This window comes from Xiphophorus maculatus, chromosome 22 (genome assembly GCF_002775205.1).
Source record: "Xiphophorus maculatus strain JP 163 A chromosome 22, X_maculatus-5.0-male, whole genome shotgun sequence".
NCBI lineage: Eukaryota > Metazoa > Chordata > Actinopteri > Cyprinodontiformes > Poeciliidae > Xiphophorus > Xiphophorus maculatus.
This window is the reverse complement of record NC_036464.1, coordinates 10,380,156-10,391,921: the sequence shown is the minus strand read 5'-3', so window position 1 is coordinate 10,391,921 and position 11,766 is coordinate 10,380,156.

The following is an 11,766-nucleotide window of genomic DNA, read 5'->3' as shown; positions in this document are numbered from 1 at the left end:
TATTGACTCATGCTTACATTTAATGTGGCAAAATAAGTTTTTCACATCATGCCGTTTCTTTCAGGCATTACCCCTGTTATAAACTTCCAAGTGGGGGAAAAAATATTGGTTTTATAATTTTTGCAAATCGAAATCTGGAATCCATCATTTTCAAGTGTTGCCTCAGATTCTGAGTTGGCTACTGTTATGGGCTTTGATTAGGCCCCTATGACATATGACAACAAGTCCACCCCAATTTCAAGTGTTGTGTAGCCTCTTATGTTCCACCAGGCTAAGACACTTTAGCTCGAACAGGAACAGCTCTCTCTCTTTGATCATTCAGACTCAGTGTAGAAAATGAAGGGATTGCTATCAATTTAATTTAGACCAAAAATTGAATTTTATTAAAATTAATATCAGTTTTACCTGTTTATCTTGTAAAAAACCCTGAGTTGGGATTTGTCGTGAAATGCTGCTAATTAAATACATTTTTATATTGCACATTTTTCTTAGCTTTCAAGACGTTGGTCTAGAAAAAATATATATTTTTGTGATGGAGTAGTTATTATCTGACGAGGTGGTAGATGGCAGATCCTTCTCTACAAAGTATCACAGAAAGAGCTGATGAGTATAAAAATGATGTGAATTATATGGGACTCTCCATCATCAAATGTGTACAACTGAGTGAAGCTATAAGTGCATCCCACTCTTAACCCATCAGCCCGCCTCTGCTGCAGCACCGCTGCAGCAAAGCTGAGAAAGAGATGAGAGGAAGCCATCAGCGAAGAAAATTAATGACCTCTGTGTCAGCTCACATTAGCGTAGATCAAAGCTTTTCCTGCAGTAGTCATTTATCACCAACAGAGTGCAGCAGAATGACAGAAACCTCACCAGAAAACCAATACACACTATGCAAAAAATAGTTCATAACAGGATTATTACAAGAGCTGTTGAAATCTAACTTACAGCTATACATATTGTACTATTTGAAGTCAGGATTTAAAGAAATGTCAGTAAAAATCTTTATCTGAAAGTCATGTGTTTGCACAACATCACTGCTGGACAAAATACTGAAATACTCCACTGCAGAGAATGCAAAACCCCCACCACAATAATGATCATAAAATAAAGACGGCCTTACATATTCCAAACAAGCAAACATCCTCCCACGTATGACTTTTTTGGCGTATGGTGTGTGGGTGATAGAAAAGCATCTAATTAAGATGGAAACTCACAGAGCAGTTATGTCTCAGTTCAGTGAGACTAAAGACCACCACTGTACAAGAAGCAAACAATAACTAAACAGTAAAATCAGAATCCGTAAGGAAGATATCAGACTGATGCAGGTCGTGTGTCTCAATGTTCATCAGGCAACTCATACAGAACCTCAATAATCAGTGTCTTTTAGCTCAATGAGAGCAGCTAATTATGTTTCAATTATACAAAATTGAAGAGGATTCTCAAAATAAAGACAAAGAAAGAGATAATTGCTCACCTTGTTCCTTTTTTCTCAGGTATAGCTTTCAGCTGCCCGGAAAGCAGCAGCTTTAGAGCAACGAATTATCAGTGAAAATATCTTTTGTAGCCAACAAAGGGCATTTTTTAAAACAGACTCTATGACATTGTAAGAAAATAGCATTTTTGTCTCCTTATTTTAACATTGATCTGAACTAGCAGAAAATGCCACGTATAGCAGAAAACAAACTCTGCAAAGCACTGAAACACAGTGAGATGACAGAAGCTCATTTCAGAGCAATCCTGAAAAAAAAAACTGTTAGAGATTACAAAAGACTTGAGGCTGGGAAGGAGGTTAACCTGTCCAAACGTTCAAGCCTAAATCCAATTGAATATTGAGGTTGAGAAGAAAAGTGGGCATAAAAGTATTGACTAAATGTCTCTATGTGGTATAAATAAACTCTAAAAGACAGCCAAATGGATCGAATATATCCGAAAATGTGACAACTGCTGTCACATTTTCTCAGGATTTTTGTTTCTTAATATTTTTGAAAACTGCGTCTCATTTCAATTCCATCTCACAATTATGGACTACTTACAGTCATATTCAGTAAATTAGATTATACATTCAGATGAGGCTCATTATCTAAATAAAATATCTACTGATATCTATTATCTACTGAAATATCCCAAGATATTACTAAAAATGTTAATAAAGGCAACCTGTAGTCAATTAAAACATATACTATAAAAAAATAATCTCCAATTTACAGTAAAATACTGGCAGCAGAATTTTACCATATAAATACAGTATGTTACCATAAATTAGAGACTTTTTTTTTTTTTACAGTATAGCCACATGATCTCTCTATATTTTTGCATAACTTCCAGCCTGGTTGCCTAGTGCATCTTCACATCAACCCATTTATACATTTTTTGGTTTTTTTTTTTGCAGAGCCAGATCACTTAAAGCTCTGACACCACAGAGTGGAATAATGTGAGTTTCCTTTCAATGTTAAACTTTATTTCATGTCTCTTCACATCTCCTTCCCTTTCAGTGATGATACACTGAGAGCAGCAAACAACAGACTCATAAACTATTCATATTCCATACACACTGGAGGGCAAGCAATGATGGTCGCTTCCCTGTCTGGGCTGAGTCGAGTGTTTTATGAAATAAAATGGGTAAGTAGGGTAAAACGCAGCATTAGATGACCCTATAAAATGTTACCACTTCGTCTGCCCTCTGTGATGTGGTCATCACACGGTCTTAAAACTGCTCCAGGAGTAATTGATGTTCTAAACGCAGCCCTCCCATCTGCTTAAATTATGCACCAGGCTGCAAAGCCGAACATTTTTCCTTCTCACTTTATTCTGAAATGTCAGATTAAAAGTAGTGTTCTCGGAAGAGAGTAAATAGAAAGTTTCAAAGTGATCAATGGTAACAGGCAAAGCATTTCTCCACATACTGAATTTAATCTGGACCTGGCAGCACAAGCCAGTGTCAGAAAGAATGACTTTTCATCGTTTCCAATCTTGGCTAAGAAGACATGCAAGTCCAGCGCTGCGTTGGCTGCAAATCCTACTTCTGTTTGCTGAAACAAACATATAGAAAAGTCATAATGTCAAGGCAGCTTTTAATGCGATTCTCAAAATAAGATGGTTAAACGTCAGGAAAAGCTGTACTTTGCAAAGTTTTGCTGTCCTCTGCTGCTTGGTGACTCTAAATTAGGAAAATTGCTTCAATAAAGTGCCTTTCATCATTTTTAATAAGGCTAATTAGTAGTTTGAAGTAATGCAGCGACACACACTTAAGAATAAACAAAGAGACACTACACACAGTGCCTTGCAAATGTATTCATATATAGAGTTTTAAAAAACACTGTTTAGTAATTAAATTAAGTATTATAATGGTTACAAACTTTCAAGGTGAACTATTAAGGTTGAAATGTGTATTCAAAAATATATTTTACTACTATAACATATACATAAGTGCAATCAGTTTACTCTGTTCATAATGCTTTTTGGCTGAGGCATTGCATGTTTGGACAATTTTTCCCTCAGGTTTTAGATGCTGTGCAGCAGGAAGGATTTTTGCTCTTTCTTCCTTACTTCCAGACTGTTGATATGATGTGTAACCATGGCAACAAAGTATTGCTTTTGAAACAAAATACTTGATCTATGACCTCAATTCCCAGAGGAGGTGAACAATAGGCTTCAAAGATGCAGAGAAAATGAGGAAGTTCAAACCATCTCAGAATGGTCAAGCTACATATCCCCAACTCCAACATCTCTCTGCCTGGCTTTTTTTTTTTACCCCTCCATGGGGTCTTTTTGTGGGCTCTAGTGTCCCTTATACGATAATGGGCTGACAGGAAACGGGGAAGGAGAGGGGGGAAGACATGCGGCAAATGTTGTCGGGTCCGGGAGTCGAACCCGCGACGGCCGCGTTGAGGACTGAAGGCCTCCAAATGTGGGTCGCGCTAACCGCTACGCCACCACGGCACGCCCTCTGCCTGGCTTTTTAACCAGGCAGAGATTCAAGGAGGAGCAGCAAAAGCAAAGGAGGTGGATTAGCCTTGCTTGGCAATGACTGATGTTTTCATCCAGGACATGTTACTGTTGAGTAACGTCTCTGCTGTCCGGATATTGAGCTGTTATATATGGTATATATATATATATATATATATATATATATATATATATATATATATATATATATATATATATATATATATATATATGCTGTTTTGAAATTATATATATATATATATATATATATATATATATAAAAATTCCCTTCTCACCCACCGCGGGTGGTTCTTATCCTCTGAGCTCGGGTCCTCTACCAGAGGCCTGGGAGCTTGAGGGTTCTGCGCAGTATCTTGGCTGTGCCAAGGACTGCACATTTCTGGACTGAGATGTCTGATGTTGTTCCTGGGATCTGTTGTAGCCATTGGTCCAGTTTGGGGGTGACTGCCCCGAGGGCCCCGATGACCACAGGCACCACTGTGGTCTTCACCTTCCAGGCCCTCTCCAGTTCCTCCCTGAGGCCCTGGTATTTCTCTAGTTTCTCGTGCTCCTTTTTCCTGATGTTGCAGTCGCTTGGTATTGCTACATCTATCACAACGGCTTTCCTCTGTTGTTTATCCACTACGACAATGTCTGGTTGGTTCGCCATTACCATTTTGTCTGTCTGGATCTGGAAGTCCCACATATATATATATATATATATATATATATATATATATATATATATAAATAATTTCAAAACAGCCTCATGGGTATTTTATTTCAATCTGAAAATCATGTCCTCTGCATCTATCTTGGGAGTAGAGAAAAATGGCTATTCTGTTTCCATCGGTCTTGTTTTAAACCCCATTTTGCTTCGATGGGTCGCACCGCCACTGCTTGACCTGTCAAAGTATTTTTATTTATTGATTAATTTATCTACCTTTGTTGCTATGCCTTGCATGCTCTCTTGTTGCTCCATACCAGTACTGATAGAGACCGAGGGGTTCCTAAAGGATAATGAGGAACACACAACGGACTCATGAGGAGAGTAATTTGTGAAGCACTGTTGAGGCTGTAGAGAGAGAGAGAGAGAAACAACATGAAATAAAACTCAACCCTGTCCTTCCTTCCTCTTATCTTTCCCCCCTTTGTCTGCAGCTTTATAGGGTAGAGCAAATAAAGCCAAGTTCTCTCTCTGTTGTGGCTCTTACGTTGCACTAACATAAGACAGACTTTATAATTACAGGGTTTCATTATTTCTTAGTGCTAGCACCTACAGACTAATTAGACCCCCTAATATAAATGTAGTCTTCCTCATCGCTCTACATTTCCTCCGCCTGCTATTGAACTCAAATGCGTACGTTTCATTCACATATTAATTCTGCTGCCTCAGGTGGAGGTGAAGTGAAGGCAGTCACAGATAGCTGAGTGATAGTGCAGTCAGCAGGTTTAACAGTGTATATATATATTTTTTCTGCTCACACAGAGAAATGAGGCAAAATGAGGAAGAGGAGTTTGAGGAAGATCTTTTGTATGCAGTTTTTTCCTCCCCTCGCAATCAAAAGTTGAAATTCTCTACATATTCAGAGTTGTTTAGTCTGTATTTTAGACATTTTCTAAAAATATGCAAACCAAGACCATCAGCCACCCAGGAGAGAAAAAATCTTGTATTATCACAGTTTTTCATCATCTGTAGGATTTATGCTCCATTTGAGACACACCGAGTTGTGAACGCTGCACACTGATTTGCAATTCAAAAGCTTTTTAACCACCTTCATATTTAGAATAGTTTTTTTTTACAGCTCGGGCCTAAATAACGAGAACTTGTTTTTGCCCTACAAGTGAGTGAAAACCAAAGCGCTTGCTTTATTTTTAGAAGGCAGTGCATTCACTGTCTCAGTCTAAAGCACCATTATTATGCTGTGAGCAATGTAATTATGCTGAATTTGATGCCGTTTCACATCAATCTTTATTCATTTATCCTTACTAATTGAAAAGATTTTTTTTCAGTTTAATTGAATAAAAGTCATACTAACTTCTCTGGGTTTCTTAAAAACAGCCCCTTCTCTATAATTATGAAGGAACATATAGTGTTTATACAACTACATGTCTTCATTTTAAGAGGGTTTTTGCATGTTTTTGATTACGAGTACTCTGTACACTGGCGTGAACAACAACAAAAAAAACCCCAAAAACAAACAGGTAAAGGATGCAGCCAACCAAAAAGAGGCTCTCTGAGCCTGGAACAATAAGTTCTTCATAATTTAAGCGAAAAATATAAACCTATTGTAGACAGAAAACACAAACATCTGAAATGAATACAGATCAATCAACATTTGGCATTTTAAAACACATTTTTCTGACTCCAGAAAGGCTTTTTCAGTTTCACCCTTCAAACTAGACATGCACTTCCTTGTGTGATGATAAGATATCTATAACAGCTCTGTCTTGAAGACTGTCACTGTCTAGAGCTGTAAATAGAAAAAAAGACTGTTGTATTGACAAGAAAAATGAGAAATGTCATAACAAAACTGAAGTTATTATCTTTGGACCTAAAGAGGAAGTATCTAGAGTCAACAGAGAGCTTCAGTTGTTACAACTAGAACCTAGCGATCAGGCTCGAAACCTGAGAGTATTGATGGACTCTGACCTGAACCTTCAGAGTCACATAAAGACAGTCACAAAGTCGACCTTCTATCACCTGAAGAACATCTCCAAGATTAGAGGACTAATGTCTCAGCAAGATCTAGAGAAACTCATCCATGCGTTTATCTTCAGTCGAATTGATTACTGCAACAGGTTTTTTACAGGTCTGCATAAAAAATCAATCTGACAACTGCAGCTGATCCAAACGCTGCTGCTGGTGTTCTGACTAAAAACAGGAAGATAGAGCACATCACACCAGTTCTACAGTCCCTACACTGGCTCTCTGGATCTCAAAGAAAAGACTTTAAGTTGCTAGTTTAGAAATTATGAACAGGTTAGCACCATAATACATTAGATCAGATCTTCTGTTTGGTTGTGGTTCTGCATCCCCAAAACCAGAACCAAACAAGGAGAAGCAGCATTCAGCTTCTATCCACCACAAATTTGGAACAAACTTCCAGAAAACTGCAAAAACTGCTGAACCACTGAGTGCCTTTAAATCTCGACTAAAAACATAATCGATTAAGAATTTAACGATGACACTTGACCTAATGTTATTGTTGACTGTGTGTTGTATGACTTTGTATTTTTGTGTTTTTATGATGTAAAACACTTTGTTGCTGAAATGTGCTGTACAAATAAAATTTGATTGATTGAAATATGTCAAATAGATGTGAAATATAATCTAAAGCGTTGCTAGAAATGTTTTAAGCCACAACTCTTAAAACATTCTTTATTTTTTTAACTGACATAGTCATTCACACAAAATAACAGATATAAAAACAGACAATCGGTATTATTGTTCTCCTCTGAATCAACTCACGTGATCAATGAGAACAAAGACACGTGAATCAGCAAATTTTAATCATAAATACTTCTGCTGGAAATCAACTAATGTTGAAAATTGCATTCACAAACTAATATGTTAAATCAAGGTTTTATTAGCTAACATTTAATACACGTGAAGAAATAGTGCATATTAATTTTTCTTTGTTAAGCATATAGTTTCGAGTTATGTTGAGCTTGAGTTTTGTTGTTCTTCTGACTTTTGCGATAAAAATTCTTTAAAGTACCGTCCCCAACACCTGCAGGACCGAGTCACTGAGGTGTTTAAAGCTAAAAGCTTTTCTCCTCACCTTTGACTTGATTAGCCTTTTATCCGCTGTGAACTTCCACAATTTAGCCACGCAGACAGCCAATATTTCCTGTATTGCTAAACGCCGCTCTCTGCTAATCAAAGATCATATCAAAGTGCATTAGCTGAACTGGTGAGTCGGCTTTATCTGTTAACCCCTCCCTCCCTCTGCCTCCTCTCCAGTGGTAATTGAAGGAGAAGATGTAAAAAGGGTAATTGCCTCATCGCTCAGACTGATCCGCTTCTCTGTATGCAAATGGATCATTTCAACAACGGCTTAATAATTTTCACGCACTACCTTATATTTCAGCTTCGCTCCGGCCTCCGGGTCTGTTCAGATGCCATAAGAGCTCAGCTTCATATTTGATATACTTTTCTGAATAGTTTGATGACATAAAAAGTGAGGATAAGGCGAGCTTTTCTCAGCTGAAAGGGATTCTTGACGTTCTGAAATATTGTACTTCTGCAGGTTGAGGCATCAATATGACATGTGAAGACCTGAGCTACAGTCTGCAACTTGACTAAACGAAATACTGTAAATTTTTTATTGAAAAACTACTAACTTTCATTGTTTACTGATCATTTCAAAATAGCAGCTAAAAATGGGAAACTCGTCTTTAATAGCGGTTTGAAACTCAGATCAGCTCCACTTGTTTTTACTGAATTTCAGTTGTTTGGAGTCTCATTTTTATGTGTGCTCGGTAGATGACAAATCTGGGCAGCAGGCAGGCCAGTACAGCACCCAGAATATTTCACAGCAGATCCATGTTGTTGTGTCGCATGGAGAGTGAGATAACAGCTGTTTGGAAGAGTTTCCTGAGCTTATGCATTGATTTCAACTACATGTTTGTGTCAAGTTTTAATGCAGCGCTGAAAATCACATGTACTGAGCATCAATTTGGAGCTCTGGCATTCTGTGCTACTAACATCAGATAATTTCAACCTTTCAGTCACTTTATTTACTGTTCTGCTTTTTCGGAAATTACAGTTTGTACTTTATTTTTTGCTGCATTTTCCAAAAAAAAAAAAAAAAACAACATTTTTCAACACTGACTGAACAGGACTGATATGTTTTAACAGATAATTTTCAGCTTTGGATTTAAACACGCCCACTGGAGCAGAGATAGGTTACATAATTCAGATAATAAACTTTGAATTAACTCTATATGGAGTCCACTCTCCCACACGTGTCTTAATGTGGCGTAATGTGGCGTAGTGAAATATGGTGGAGCTTTTTTCCAGCAGCGTTAGGAGATCTTTCGGTGAAATAAAGTTGTGTAGTATCACACACAGAGGGCCAATGGGTATTCATCGTGCACTCTTCCATGATTTTGTGCTGTAGAAAATGCACATGAATAGTCATGAATAGTCCATGACTATTCATCTGAAAACACGTTCTATTTGTGTTGCAAAACCCATCTGGAGCAATTAAACTGTAAAACAACAAACAACTTTGTTTGGAGGCATGATTTGGGACAACGTTTTCATATAATTAGCATTCAAGATTCTTTGGTAAAAATCACCAGGAATGCAACGTCAACCTGGCAACATTACCCCATGCGACTTTGCTAAAACATCTCAGAATCTCTCAAACTGCGAGGTGAACCTTCGTTCACAGTTTTTCCTTTGGTTTTAGTTCTGAACTCTAACTAGGCCGTTTAATAACTTTCTTCCTTATGAAGTCGTTCTGTATTTAACTTGAATGTTTGTGATCCTGAAAAATGAAATCCTTCTTCATCTTTAGCTATTTTTAATTCAGATTTTAAACTGTTTGCAATTTCATACACAAAACTCCAGCTCCATTAAAATAAAAACAACCCCATAGCATGATACTGCCACCGCTTTGGGTATTGTGTTCTTTTGATGAACAGTTTCTGCGTTGTCTTTTGGCCAAATATACAGAACAAGCCTCTGAATTGTGGCCCAAAAGCGTTAGCTTGGTTTTATCAGACAACAACACATTCTCCCACAAGGATTTAGGAGATTTTCGCCATGCCAAGATCTTTTGGCTGGAAGAAATCAATTCTGTTTTGCAACCTTCCACAGTGCAGGCATATACAGAAAGCAGGAGATTGTTTGAGTTTTGTTACATGTAAAACACAACCAGTGGCTGCCAGAAATTCACGTTCAGTGTTAGTGTTACCCTCAGCAGCCTTTTTGACCAGTTTGTGTTTCATATTTTCATTATTTTTGGAGAAAATTTCTCTTTTTGTAAAGTTCCTTTTGTTCCATATCTTCATTTGATACATTTTTATTAACTTCTCTTGACTTATTTATATATAATAGAGCAAAAACATCAAATTAAGAATAACAAAACGCATCTGACATGACAGCAGATAGCAATAAACAAAAATCCTTCAGGGACAGCAGAACTTTATTTAGAAAACCAGGTTCGCTATACCTAATATCAGATGTGAACTCAGGAAAACTGCACGATGAAACTGAATCAAAAGTTTCTTCAATAAAGTATTGATCCAAGGGTTTGCACACCAGATTGTTACTCCTTTTTTAATTCAGTATCAAATATATGCGGTTGAATTATGCGTCACACAGACATAAAAGTAATTTTAAAACTGGGTAATTATTAAAAGATTAAATGATATTCTTAGAGGGGTTGTATGACTAAAATCTCTTATATCAAAGTCATCCTCTCTGAACCAAGTAGATGTATTACAAGTGTGCTTCTCGTTGATTACTTAGTGATTAAAGGCTCTTCTGAACCTGATGTCAAATTCATTTACCATCTGCTGCTGTTTGGATTTCTAAGGATGGATTGGACATTCAACTTTAAATGGACAAAGTCTTAAAAACACTTGTCTATAAAAAGCTTCTCAGTCAAATCCCTCATGAGAAAGTTAAATGAAGACAAATAGCATTCAGAGTGAAGGAAAGTGGGTATTGTATCAGGAGCTACTACAAAGCGACGCTATCTGACTGCAGCTACAACAGAGAATTTCACATTTAACAGGATACTCAAAGAAAAAAAACAAAACGACATGAGCAGTCCCTGATAAACAGCAGGGATTCAGTGCCGCAGTGTAAGAAGTGAGGCACATGTCAGTGACACCAGCTGAAACCCAGAGGAAACACTTCAGCCTGCTGCTGGAGATTTCACTGCAGCCCTGTCTCCCTGTGGAATAATCTCTCTGTTCACTCGGAGAAACTGGGAGTGTGGCAAAGCGGTTTGTTTGCACAACTAGACAGTCATAAAACTGAGAAAAAACCCCAACAGAAAGGGTTTATCTTTAATGGTTTTCTGAATAACAGCATAACTTCAGGTGCTGGTGTAAAAAAATGGACTTCTTTGGAGAAATAGATGTTCTTCCCACTATTTTGCACAACTTTGGAAACGTGCCAGTATTCCGGTAAAACAAAGACCCTGCTGATCATTTGTTAAGCATAAGGAGCTGGAAACGCTGCAGTCCTTTTAGGTGGGTGTTCGCTGCTTCAGCAACAACACTGGAATGTTTTCTGTCCATCCTCACAGGAGGAGCAAGCCTTTGAGACAGAAAATTGCTGCTGAGTCCAGGCTTTGTGGCACATTTCCTCTGCACAGGCTCCTCTTAAGGCCTTTGCGCAGCGAAATAATGTATGCTGCTTTTTTTCTTCTTTTTTTTTGGCATAATTTGCTGGGATCAGGCTCATCTCAATAATGAATGCAATTACAGGTTCCCCTTTATGCCTAACATTCTGATCGGCACATTACTGCAAAAGCCAAGCTGTTTCATGGGCCTGCATGTGTTCTGCTTGCAACAGGGTCCAAGGAAATTAATTCAGCAGAATCACATACTGAGAAGCACTGATAACTTACTGTTAAATCAGATCGATGAATACAATTGAATGATGAGCGTTGAGTAGGAAAAAAAAAAGTCCCTCTTCAATGTATTTGCTCAGAAATGTTATGAAGTTTTTAGGAAATATTTGCTTCAACATCAGAATCAGAATAGTTTCGTGTGTGGACAAACGAGGAATTTGATTTTGGTTCTCAAAAGCTCAAAGTGAACAACCAAAAAATAGAAATACAAAATGTTTGAGAA